At 33.1% G+C, this 12,924-nt stretch overlaps 1 pseudogene; it reads left to right on the plus strand.

Moving 5' to 3' along the window:
- The first annotated feature begins 4,150 nt into the window (after positions 1 to 4,150).
- The window catches only part of LOC141522854 (aspartate aminotransferase, mitochondrial-like), a 131,779-nt pseudogene continuing 123,005 nt past the window's right edge, over positions 4,151 to 12,924 (plus strand).

Raw genomic sequence — 12,924 nt, forward strand, 5'->3', positions numbered from 1 at the left:
GATTTCATCTTAGAAATTTCTTGTCTAAAAAGCAAGAGTAGGGAATCAATACACACTATATCCAGGAAATATATATATATATATATATATATATATATATACACATATATATGTATACATATGCATATATACACACAAACATAAAACAAAGTTTAAAAGTCATAGGCAATTGTAGATTTTACTAAGAGATCAATTATATAGTTACCATAGCAACAGAGATTTTTCCTGATTAAAACTTCCTAAAATCTGTTTTTGAATTCTTTAGCAGTACAAGGTGAATCTGATGTCAGTGTCTCAGACAGACTGTGCATGGAGAAATATGTCATTTATTTTATTTGCCAATTCCTGATTTAAGAAGCTCAACATAGCACAAGGTCAACTGGGATTAGATAAAAGTGTTTTAAAAGAAAGGTGAAGGAGCAACTTATTAAAGATAATCTATAAGTTGTTAAAAGATTCCCACTCTGATACTTAAAAGACAAAGACCTCCTATCTGGTTGTGGAAAGAAGGAAAAAACAAAACAACAACCACCATGAGAATGGTTTGTTTTTTTAAAAAAAATAATTTTTCAGAAATGAATTTAAAGGAAAATTATTATTGATGTGTATATATATATATATATATATATATTAATGTATAAATTTTTATTTAAACTCTAACACATGGTAAGTTAATTTTGTTGTGTTTTGTTCAGATGTTTTCCTCCATGTCTCTCCTTCCTTGGGACCTTTTGTACACACACACACACACACACACACACACACACACGCACACAAGTATATATAAAGACAAAGATATTAAAGTGATTTGCCATTTCCTTCTCTAGATTATTTGCAGATGAGGGAACTGAGTTAACAGGATTAAGTGACTTGCCCAGGGTCACACAACTAGTAAGTGTATGAGGTCAAATATAAACTCAGAATGATGAATCTTCCTGACTTCAGGTCTAGACTATTTATCCACTGTGTCACCTAGTTGCCCATAAGTTAAGAGGTAAGTTAATTGGAAACTTTATTGAAAGAAAGACTTATTTGCAGTTTCTTATTCCTAGAGCCATGTAAGAGATAACTGTGGGGAGACTTTTTCATCTTTTCATCTATATATATACAGTAGGCAGCTAGGCGCAGTGTAATAGAGTGCTTGGTCTGAAGTCAGGAAGACTCATTTTCCTAAGTTCAAGTCTGGTCTCAGATACTTACTAGCTATATGACTCTGGACAAAGAATTTTTTGCCTTAGTTCCTCATCTATAGATTGAACTGGAAAGGAAATGGCAATGGGCTTTTTGATGACTAAATAGCAGTGTTTTTAAATTAAGACCATTTTCCTAATTTTTTGGTAATAGTGATAACTAAGATTTATGTAGTGCTTTAAGGTTTAGCAAAGTATTTTTACAAACATTTCATTTAATTTGTATTCCTTGGAGAAAATTACCATCTTAGAAAAATATGAAATAGAGCAGGTGATTTTTGAGTTTTCTCTTGAGAAGAGAAGCAGTTATTTCTTGCATTTTTCAGAGAGTTGGTATACAAAATAACAAATTAACTATCAGCTCTTATATGATATAATGAGTATATGATAAAAAATTACTACCTTTTAGATGTGTTACTATTAATGAAAAATTATAATCAAAGGTTGAACATCACAAGTCAGGAATAGAAAAATCTAATAGAGAAATACTATACTGTATGTTCATCAATTGCCTTATGAATCTAATCACGATGCTTCTGATTTCCTATCTAAAACTTTCTTCTTGGTCTCCACTATCCGACATGTTTTGCATTCTTTGTTAGAATGTTTCTTGAGGCCAAAGTCTGTCTTCATTAATTTCCCCAGCATTTAGAACAATACTACACATAAAAAGTACCTAATGTGCTTTTTCATTCACTTATTTCATTATTATTTTAGCCCAATTAGCATAATATTCTCTTGAAGGGGTAATAGTAATTGTTATTATTTTAGTTAAGTTTTTATACTAGTTTTTTATTAAAAAACCTCAAGGAAGTATGTAAATAAATTTTAATTGCATTAAAGAAAGAACACCCACAAACATATCATTACTGAAATTTAGGGCATGGGGAAAATGAACAAAAAAAAGGGATAAGGAAGAAAGAAGTCGTTATGCAAAGTTTTAAAATAGATGACTTCCAGTGAAGGATGGTATGGAGCTCAAATAGATTCAAGGATTAAGTGGTAGCAAGTCAACAGCAAGCTTTTATTAAGCAACCTGTTTGTGTTGGACATTGTGCTAAGTTTTGGGGAGGCAAAGAATGTCAAAATGACATTTCCTGTTCTCAAAAGCTCATAGTCTAGCATGGGAAAGAGGAGAGGTTTTTCCTAGATTGGGTAGATGGTCTCTGGCATGTCATTATATGAAGGTTTACAAGTAATTTTCCCTATCCCTTGTATCCCTATCCCTACATATCTACAGAGGCTCTTTTTGCTTAAAGTTCTCCATTAGTGGTGGATTCTTCCCTTGTTAGAATGGAGGTAACCTATGTATTATCAGTCATTAGAATTTTACCATGAATTAAAGGTTTATCTCTAGGAAAGTGGACCATTGATATAATGGCAAATAAGATAACTTCTGAAGAAGAGTCAAGGGGTGGCTAGGTAGTACAGTGAATAGAGCACTGGTCCTGGAGTCAGAAGTACCTGAGTTCAAATCTGGCCTCAGACACTTAATAATTACCTAGCTGTGTGGCCTTGAGCAAGCTACTTAACCCCATTGCCTTGCAAAAACCTTTAAAAAAAGAGTTAAGTACAATAAAATATGAAAAGAGAAAAGAGAAACAAAAGGTTACTATGAAGTTTTCTCAAGTTTAATTATTTTGTCTGTATTGTTTTCTGGAAAAAGAAATTTCTAAAGTAATGTTTAGTCCTATATCCAGAAGGTTTTTAATATATGGTCACTGTTGGCAAGTAGAAGGAGGGGGAAAAAATCCTGGCAAAGGGTAAAATTTCTACAATTAAATGTATTAAATAGGAAGATGTATCTCATGGAGCCTGAAATAGGAAATATTAGGCAAAGAAGGAAAATGATACAGAATTTTTACCAAATAATTTGAATAGTTTATAAATCATCTTTATTATAATTCCATATTAGTCAGGGATCAATTTTCTCTATGTACTTCAAAAGAATTATAGTTTCAAGTCAGAAAATTCACATGAAGGAGCTATTATTGGATACATGAAAATATTTTCTAATGTCTTCTTTTAGCCACTGATTCTTACATGGTATTTTCTGTGTTCATATTAATTGGCAATTTTTTCTCTGCCTACATTGTAAAATTTTTGGAGGAGAGGACAATTTTGGGGATCACTTAAGTAAAGTTCAGAGGCCCTCAAATCATTCTATTTGCATTTTATAAATATCAAGAGAGAAAAGTACTAATGAAAATTCTAATTCTTTAAAATATACTTTCTAAGTCAAACCATATCTTCAAACATATTTCTATTCCTATATTTGTGTGGACTTAATGATATATCTTAATCATCTCAAAAAGTTTTGTAAATTATTCTATCAATTATTTCCTTTATTTAATGATTATTCAAAACGTCTTTTCCCTATCTCCTTATTTATCACTGTTTTCAAGATGTTTTTAACTCGATAACCATCTGTTTAACTCAGGTATATGTGATATGTAAATATGGATACAAGTTATGTTTTCTTGAGGAATCTTCCTTCCCCAAATGTTGATAGCAATCCTCTCTACCCGTCTAAGACTTAATAGATAAGTAATCTAGAATTTGTAAGTTAAATCAAAGAAAAGTGGTTTTTCCAGGGAAACATAACTAGTAAGTCTTGTAAACTGAGTTTGTGTTCAGATATTTCATCTTTTTGAAGATTGAAGTCCACTACATCAAGGTCAAGGCAAACTACTCCTTTAAAGAATCACTTATTTTTCTTATCAAAATTTTGAAAATAAATCACATATATTAATTAGGGAATGATAATAAATAGTACAATATATAATGAAATGTTATAACAGAAAAATAAAGAATATGAATCATTAACAGAAAAATGATTAGTTTGTATAAATTGATTTATGGTGAAGAAAACAAAATCAATAAAATATATAAAGTATTTACAAAATGTAAATAAAAACAACTTCTATATGAAATTGAACTCAGATGAAAGGCAACGAATAATGTTGGTTCCAGATGTACGCCTCCTATCTCTTACTAGATTATTAGAGGTATGGAATGTTGCCTATTTTATCACTGTTGGTAAGGAAGGCTCCTATGGGGGGATGAGGAAGAAAAGAAAATGTCTTGTTTATAAGATCTGAATAAATCTTTTTTTTTTAATGTGAAAAATCATTCATAAAAGACAAAAACAAACAAAAACCTGTTAATCATCACTCTATATGCAAAAGGTGAAAAAAGTCTGATATTCTTTATGGGATAGTGGCATCAAATGTATTGTTTTTGATATTTCAGATGGAGTAGACAAGTGTCCTAGAGATCCTTTGACAATCAGAAGCTTACCTTTGGAATAGGTTTCTGAAAGCTTACTTGGATATGAGTGCTCCATGAGGGACCACTCACATTTTAATAACTAGCTGTAGACACCTAATGAGGTTGAATAATTACAAAGAGTTACATCAGTTTCTATGACTGCACTTACAGTACAGCAAAAAGGGCACATTTCCCCCACATGATAATGTACTTTGTATTAATTATTGATTATATGCCTAAACCTTTTATTGTTATGTGGCATATTCTCATAAAGGATGGTTCATTAACTATAAAATATTGTATTCATTATATGTAAGAATGCTCAATTCATTGAATTCGGGGTATGGGGAGTAAGGAGAGAGGCATGCAGAAGGAAGGATGAAAATAGTCATTTTATGAATGCCATTGGCATGAGAGTTAAAAAAACAACATATGAGGAATGAGAAGGAGATATTCTGGCATATCCTAGATCTCATAAGGTTAGCCAATGTGTGCTATGTTTTATTACAATTTTCCAAATATACATAAAATAGCTTAAAATACATTGTTTCAGAATATTAGGGACTCACTGAAATCATCAACAACTGCAATGGTTCTTGCTCACTGAAAATTATGGAACCATTTGTCAGCTGTTCTCCAAGGCTATTCTCCCATGATCACAGACTCAGAGTTGGAAGAGAACTTGGAAGTCATAAAAGTCTTTCTATACTTAAATAGAACTTGTCTCCATATCTCTGAAGAGTGTGCTTCCAAGTTCTTCTTGAAGACCTGTATTGATGAGGAATTCATGACTTCCAGAGGTGAAATTTTTGGAAAATCTTACTGAATTAGGGAGTTATTTCCTTAAATATACTGAAATCTCCTCTGTCCTGTTCTCTTTTGCTCCTTATTCTGTGTTTTGGTTCCAAACAGTTAAATCTTATCCCCTTTCCATATGATAGCTCTTCAAACTTGAAAATAACTATCACATGTCCTTTATGTCTATTTATCTTAAGTTAAATATTCTAAATTCTTTTAATTGATCTTCATAAGGTATATTTTCCAGTTCATTTTATCAAATTGATTGTCCTCTTCTAGATATTATCATCAATATGTCATCCATAAATTATTTCAGTATTTGGGCTGTATTGAGACAATGGATTTCTCTCCTCCCTTTTAGGAAACACTATGCCTCTATTAATGAAACCTAAGATGATATTAGTTTCTTGTTATACTGCAACATTTCTATTTCTGGATGTTAAGATTGCACATTAAACATACCATAAGATTTACCCTAAGTCCCTCTTTCTCCTTGACTTTTCTGTTACTGTTAATGACTCCCCTATTTTGATGATAACACAGCTTGATAGAAATATCAGTGTACACATTAGAAACCATGATTATTAGCATGACTTGCCCAAAGATCCACAAGTAGTAAGATAAAAAGGCAGAATTTGAACAAACGTCCTCTCGGTTCAAGAACCAGTGCTTTTTCCTACAAACCAAATAGTAGGCAAAATTTTTAAAATTTAAGTGAAATAAAAAGAAAGTGATTTGCAAATTTTATCAATTCAGTCCTAGGTATTTGGAATGACAAAGTGACTCCATATAATGAATACCATTTTTCTGGTTATGGAAGCAATATAGGTTTTCATATGGGAGAGAACTGGAATAGGAATTTTGCCAGAGCTTAACCCTGGTAACTCAAGAAGGAGTCATCATAACCTCTCATGATGGCCATCTGAAAGTACCCTCTCCTTTCTACTCACAGCTGTATTGCTAATTAAATAGAATGGGTTCAATTTGAGCTGAACATTAATGGTATAATTGCATTTCTGTAAGTAATTAAAACCTTATCCTACTTACACTGACAGATGGTTTGGTTGAAAGTTTCGACTGTGATGGAGAAAATGTGGATAAGTGGATCCTAGAGAATAGAATCACTCTCATATTTTGATTGCCCAGAAGGAATTCCCATATTACTTTACCCATATAAACTTTGTTATGGAAGACAGTTGTTGGATTGCAATTTTTTTATCCATGCATAGCCATTACTTCAGTGAATCTATTTCACTTATAGCAGTGCAGATATTAATTCATCATACCATTCAGTTTGAAGCTTAGAATCTTCTTGGGGAAAAATGTTTCTACTTCAAAGTGTAGATAATACATTTCACATAATTTCCTTTTTGATTCAGCTATTTATTCAAGTTTGTTTACTCATATAAATGATGAAAAGTTTTAAGGAAGACTCCCAGAGGGAGTTATTCCTTTATATTCCTTTATCATGTCCATAAAAGTCCCATTCCCTTTGAAATTTATCCAAGAAGAGATATATATATGTGTATATATATATATATATATATATATATATATATATATATATATATATATATATATATATGAAATAGGGGCAGAAAATTCTCAACTCATATTATTGTATCCAACCAGGCAGTCTCATTCTATAAAAATTCATTCATTTCTCAATTAGACAATCATAGCAATGTGGTAGCCTAAAGAAAGACATGGAATCTCAAATTATATGCAGACAGGCCAATTGTAAGACATAACCAGTGGCAACATGCAAATCTAACTCTGCTGCAATATATTTCATGGGTAAAAACCAATCACATGTTTCACCAGCACTATTGCTTAAAATTACACTGCATCAAAGATTTTTTCATAGAATTTGTAATGAGTCTCAAAAATTTTTTCATAGAATTTGTAATGTGAGTCTCAAGTTTCCAGAAAAAAATGGCCAAGGTCATTTGATAGGGAAGAAAAAGTTTGTAACTATAATTCAGTTTAACAAACATATTTTAAGAATCTACTATGTATTGTACATATAAAATCTATATCAGATTACCTGTTGTCAACAGAAAGAGTGAGGGAAGGGATGGGAGAGAAAAGGGATGAAGGAGAGAAAAAAATGTGGAACTCAAAATCTTATAATAAATGACTGTTGAAAACAATCTTTACATGGAATTGGAAAAAAATAAATAAAGGGAAATCACTTAAAAAAGAATCTACTGTATACAATGTACTATGCTGGTTGCTAGAGATAAAAAATAGTAGATAATAATACGGGTGCTGTTCTCAAGGAACTTACCCAATAATGGAAACACACAAAACAAAGTAATTTTGATACAACAGAAAGTACTGAATCCTCCTTAAAATGATTAGATAAAAGTGAGGTAGAGCTCATTTTTCACTTCACCAAGGATATGAGAATGAGATGATGGAAGACTTCCTTCAGGAGAGGTCATTTTATGAAAAGACAGCAATGAATAGACAGGGTATGGGAATATGTGAGAAGACAAGTAGTTCAGTTTGATTGGAATGTAGATTCTTTGAAGGACAATGATATGAAGTAAGGATGTATATAAATAGATTTGAGAAAACTTACAGAGAGTCATAAATGTTACATTTATTTTTTAATAGGCAATATGGAGTCATTGAATGGCTTTTAATATAGAAATAGTGTCATAGTGATGATTATTTAGGTAACAATGTGCAAAATGGATGGGGAGGTGAGAAATTAGAAGCAGCAAGACAAATTAAGAAGTTCTTTCAATGAATTAAGTGAGATGAGATGAGAGGATGAGTTAGAGTGGTTATAGTAGAAATGTCAAGGACAGGTTAGATGTAAGAAAAATTATAAAGGTAGAAATGAAAAATTGTCAGTTGAACAGATTGTGGAGTAAGGGAGAAAGCAGAATCAAAGGTGATTGGTACCTTTAGGTGTTGAAGGAGTGGTGATTTCATTAATCATAATAGAAAAGTGAGGAAGTGATATATGGAGGAAGATGATAATTTTTGTTTTAGATGGTAGACTGACACAGCAGACTTTTGGAAAGAAAGAACTGAAGCTCTGGAGATAAAATTGTCATAGAGACCTTGAAGTTACCTAGGGAATGAGATTTCCAAATGGTTGAAAATGAAAAGAACCCAATAGAAATTTGATAGAAATTTAGATAGATAGAAAAATGGAAATTTAATCATGTTTAAGTCTCTTTAAGGTTTATCACATATTTTTGCCTGTCTCTTCTTCTAAATCTTGACTTCATTATTTCAACCCCTATTAAATCATTTTACAGCTCCTATGTCATGAATATTCTTTGAAAACTTATTCAGTACTTTAGGCTGTAGGTGATTGTAATGGCCATTCTTTATACCATCATAGAAAGATCACAATTCCTCTACTCTTTCACTTAGTTGTATGTTACTGTGGATGACAAAATTCATTACTTATTTGGTAACCTTCTAGTGATGAATTTCTTTGAATTTAGCTAAGGGTGATTCCTATATGATAAATGACTAATCCACATTAGGGGTCTACTCCTACTCTGAGACCTTCTAGTTTCTGGTGTGACTATATTGCTGACTTATTTGTACTGTTAAAGAATGATTTATTTGGACAATAGGGAAATGAATCCTGACTTCAATCTCACCCGAACTGAACATCTAGAAACCCAGTGTCTGTGTGTGTGAGTGTCTGTGTGTGTGTGTGTGTGTGTGTGTGTGTGTGTTTCAGTAAGAGTAATTAAAGTGCATGTGGTTTATTTTTTGTATTTGAAATGAGATATATTACATTAAATAATTCATTTCCAATATTTTTTTTCCTCCTGTCAATTTGCCAAACAATCCCTTGTAATTAGGATGGTAAATCTTTCCTGCTAGAGGGATTATAGAAATGGGGTTTTATTCACATTTAGTATGCTGTTGGGGGCATGCTGAAAATGTAGGAACCATCATTGCTGCAATAAACATCTCAATCCAGTCCAAGAACAATGTCAAGAGTTGTTTTATCATTACAGTACACCCGCATATGCAAGACCTCCCACTACCTGTCTATTACTCCAATTATGGATAAAGTTGTTGAAATACTCTTTTTGACAACCACAAAGTATGCATGTATATGTGTTCTTTCTCTGGAAATATCAATTGTTTGCCTTTTTTTCATCACCTATTTTCCTTTTTACATGAGCAAATGTGATACTTTATCTTTTTTTTTAACAAAAAGATTGACTATTATTTTTCCACAATGGAAATTGAAAGGTCAATTCAGTAGACTGTAAAAATAATAAAAAAACAAGATGTTTATTATATTAGATTAAAAATAAGAATACTTATTTTACTCATCTTTTTGTAGCAAAAAAATTTTTTTTAAATCACCTTCAGGACTTCTGGCCAAGATGATGAAGAGAAGACAGGCACAGTTCTAAAGTCTCCTGATCTCTTCCCCATCTATCACATGAAACAAACCTCTTAAAAGAAATCTGACCCACAAAACCCAGAAAGAAAAGCCAGGAGAAAGAACATCTACCTCAGGATTTGTCTCCATCAGCAGCTTTGGCCAAATTTGGGCAGGTGAGTCTGGGCTCAGAGGGAGCATCAGCCCCAATCAGCTAGATTAGCAGCTGAATTGGAACCAGGAGTCTGAGGGCCTGAGAGCCTGACCTGCTGGATCAGCAGTGGGGCTGGATAGCAGGGGCTTGAGTCAGCTAGGGAGCGGAGGCACTAGTGTTGGGGCTGTCTCAAGGAGCTTGCAGACAGGGCTGCTGGGAGAGTTCTGGTGCAGGAGAGCTGGGGACACCATGCCTGGGCTCCTATAGTCTGAGGAACTCAATAGTCCTATTGCAGCTCAGACTTACTCCCAGAGCAAACAAAGGCAAGCTACTTCTGCCCCAGGCCCAGGTGTGTGAGCAGAAGAACCAGCCCAGCTGACAATGAGAGTAAATTACCTCAGGGCAGGGTAAAGCCCACCACTGAATGAAGGCACAAGAATTCAATAGCTCCAACTCCTCCCTTCAAGCAAAGGGAGAAGGCCTCAATCAAGGTCACAGACACTCCAGAGAGGGCAACCAGCACCTCCTACTGGCCAGCCGGAGAAACTGCACTCAGTGAGTAAAGCCTTTAGTGATAAGGGGGTTGTAAAAGGAAAAAAATGCAATCCAGTAAATTAAAAATATCTATATCCCAGCATGGCAGGGGGAGATTCTTATAAATCCTGAGAATTGTAACTCTAACAGAGAGAATATCCCAAGCCAAAAATTATGGACATTCATGACCTATCCTTGAGACTGCTATCTAAAGAGATGTAACTGACTTTAACCCCACTTGGGAGAAAGACTCTAATAACTCTCAGGAATTTTGACTCTATTCAATAGAATATACTGAACTAGAAGGGACAGACACTCAGAATTTTCTATGACTTAGATAGAATGATCTAAAAAACACTACCTCCTTAAAAAGGGGGACAAGGAAAAAACTGGAGGAGGGAGGGGTTTGAATGGGATAAATCTCATTACACTAAGAGGTACAAAAACCTATGGTAATAGAGGAGAAGAAGGGAGCAGATGAGAAACACCTGAATCTTCTTCTCATCAGACTTGGCTTAAAGTCAACCTATACATACTCAGTTAATTTATAAAACATCTAACCTTTCAAGTATTAAAAGGGGAAAGGGGGTGGGGGGAAGGAGAAAGGGAAGGAGAGTGGGAGGACAAAAGGGGAAATAACAAAAGGAAGGGAAGGGAAAAGGGAAAGGGGAAAGAAAGGGGAGGGTGTGATATAGGAGGGCAAACACACTGAAGGGAGTGGTATTCAGAAACAAAATACTGGGGAATATGGATAAAGGGGGGCAAGGGTGAAAAATACAAACAGAAGGAAGATAACACAGAGGGCAATAAAGAATTAGTTATCATATCCTTGAATATGAATGGGATGAACTCTCCCTTAAAACATAAGCAAATAGCAGAGTGGATTAAAAATCGGATTCCTACAATATGGTGCTTACAAGAAACTCATTTGAAGCAGAGAGAGATACATATAGAGAAAAGGTAACAGGTTGGAACAAAATATATTTTGCTTCAGCTGAAGTAAAAAAAGCAGGGGTAGCAATCTTATATCAGACAAAGCAGCAGCAAAAATAGTGTTAAAAGAGATAAGGAAGGAAACTTTATCCTCCTAAAAGGTACCATAGACAATAAAGTCATTTTCAATATTGAATATATATATATATACACCCACTGGGACAGCACCCAAATTCTTAGAGGAAAAGCTGAAAGAACTAAAGGAAGACATAGAGAGCAAAACTCTACTAGTGGGAGACCTCAACCTCCTGCTATCAGATCTAGATAAATTGAATCATAAAATAAGCAAGAAAGAAGTTAAGGAGGTAAATAGATTGTTAGAAAAATTAGATATGGTAGACTTATGGAGGAAACTGAACGGGGATAGAAAGTAATACACCTTTTTCTTTGCAGTACATGGAACTTATACAAAAATTGACCATGTGCTAGGACATAAAATCCTAATGATCAACTGCAGAAAGGCAGAAATAGTGAATACATCTTTCTCAGATCACAATGTAATAAATGTCATATGCAAAACTGGGCCAAGGAGATACAGACCCAAAACAAATAGGAAACTGAATAACCTCATTTTAAAAAATGAGTGGACCAAAAAAACAAATTATAGAAAGAATCAACCATTTTATCCTAGATAATGATAATAATGAAACAACATACCAAAACCTATGGGATTCATTCAAAACAACTCTCGGGGGATATATTATAGCTTTAAATGTTTACATGAATAAATTGGAGAAAGAGGAAATCAGTGAACTAAGCATGCAACTAAAAAAAATTAGAGAAAGAACAAATCAAAAATCCCCAATTAAATACCAAATTAGAAATTCTAAAAATTAAAAGAAAAATTAATAAAATAGGAAGCAAAAAACTATTGAATTAATAAATAAAACCAAAAGTTGGTATTATGAAAAAACCAATAAAATTGATAAACCTCTGGTCCATTTGATTAAAAAAAAGAAAGAAGAAAACCAAATTGCTAGTATCATAAATGAAAAAGGTGAATTCACCACCAATGAGGAGGAAATTAAAGTAATGATTCAAAATTATTTTGTCTGACTCTATGCCAATAAATTTGATAATCTAAGTGAAATGGATGAATATTTACAAAAATATAAATTGCCCAGGTTAAATGAAGAAGAAATTAAATACCTAAACAAAGCTATCTCAGAAAAAGAAATTTAACAAGCCATTATTGAACTCCCTAAAAAAAACTCCAGGGCCTGATGGATTCACAAGTGAATTCTACCAAACTTTTAAGGAACAATTGGTTCCAATTCTATATAAACTCTTTGGAAAAGTAGGGAAAGATGGAACTCTGCCTAACTCTTTCTATGAAACCGATATGGTGCTGTTACCTAAACCATGAAGTGTTCAAACAGAGAAAGAAAATTATAGACCTATTTCCCAGATGAATATAGATACAAAAATCCTAAATAAAATCTTAGCAAAATGATTACAAGTTATCACTAGGATAATACATTATGATCAACTAGGATTTATTCCAGGAATGCAGGGTTGATTCAATATTAGGAAAACTGTTAGTATACTCAATTATATCAACAACAAACCTATCAGAAATCATATGATCATATCAATAGATGATGAAAAAG

This window comes from Macrotis lagotis, chromosome 4 (assembly GCF_037893015.1).
Source record: "Macrotis lagotis isolate mMagLag1 chromosome 4, bilby.v1.9.chrom.fasta, whole genome shotgun sequence".
NCBI lineage: Eukaryota > Metazoa > Chordata > Mammalia > Peramelemorphia > Peramelidae > Macrotis > Macrotis lagotis.